Here is a 1,115-nt window from a genome sequence, read left to right as displayed (position 1 = left end):
ATGTTAAGTTTCAGATTCTTTCCATTCCCCATACCCTATATGAGCTAACAGTATCATTGAAGAGATGACATGAATGCTGTTTACAGGAAAATTTATCTTTAAACACTCAATTACATTCAGGGTATTGAGATGTTCACACTCTGAAAGGCAAGTAGGAAATGAGACTAATTGAAGAAAAAGAGGTCCCTGCCTCCTTCGAACTCATGTTGGTCACATGCTCATGGAGGAAGGAAGTAGGAATCATATCTCTCATTAGTTGCATTGCAATTTCCTCCTTCCCTTCGCTTTCCTTCCTCCCCTCCCCACTTTCCTCTCTTCCCTTCCTCTCACCTCTCTGTCCCTCTCCCATTGAATAGCTTAAATCATGTGACTCATATGGGCATATGATGCTCCTCTACTCTAATATAATCTGTGGTTCCCTTGTCTATCTGTTCCACTAGGCTATAAATTTCTTGAAGGTTAGACCTATTTTTATTCAAATTTGATTCCTCAATATTTGATTATATTAAGGGAAAATGTGGATTTGGGAGTGATCATGGCATTGGGGTTATGTATTTTTAAAAGTTTCTTGAACATTGGAATATTTAGAGATGGTATGCCTTAAAATAATATGGGAATTAGGAGGATGGTAGTAATGGTGTGTGAATGGGGCAACAGACATAGTTTGATGGCTGTAAACATGTGATGGGCATGCATAGATGAATTAAAAGTAGACTCGTATCTGTAGAAAATGATTTTGTATATTTGTGTGTCAAATTCTCCATAATACACATTTTTTAACATTTGGATTTCTCACTGCCTTGCCCACCTCCTGACATGGTAAGCAGTTACTCTCTGTGGAAGACTTAATGATCAAAAGAGCAGTACAGTCAGTGGTCTCTGGATTCATGTTCATGAAGCTATGGGGTGTGGGGGTGAGGGGAGAAAAAACAGTTGAGCTTGGAGGAAACACAGAGGCCCCTTGGTCCAGAAAACAGAGGATTTGGTCACATCTAACTTCTTCTTTCACCAAATACTATGTGCAGACAATAAGCCAGAACTGAGAACACCATGGCAGATGAGAGAAGGTCCCTGCCATTAGAGATCTTATAGTTGTGCTAATGAAAGCCTAGGTC

The 1,115-nt window shown here is 39.6% G+C and overlaps 1 protein-coding gene across 1 annotated transcript in view; it reads right to left on the bottom strand.

The window, feature by feature from the left end:
* The window catches only part of LOC102762686 (cytochrome P450 3A12-like), a 20,749-nt gene that overhangs the window by 604 nt on the left and 19,030 nt on the right, over positions 1-1,115 (bottom strand). The window lies entirely within an intron of this gene.

The sequence above is a fragment of the Myotis davidii genome, unplaced genomic scaffold, assembly GCF_000327345.1.
Source record: "Myotis davidii unplaced genomic scaffold, ASM32734v1 scaffold2307, whole genome shotgun sequence".
Taxonomy (NCBI): domain Eukaryota; kingdom Metazoa; phylum Chordata; class Mammalia; order Chiroptera; family Vespertilionidae; genus Myotis; species Myotis davidii.
Note: the sequence above shows the minus strand (reverse complement) of the source record. Positions and strands in the feature narration are given on the sequence as shown.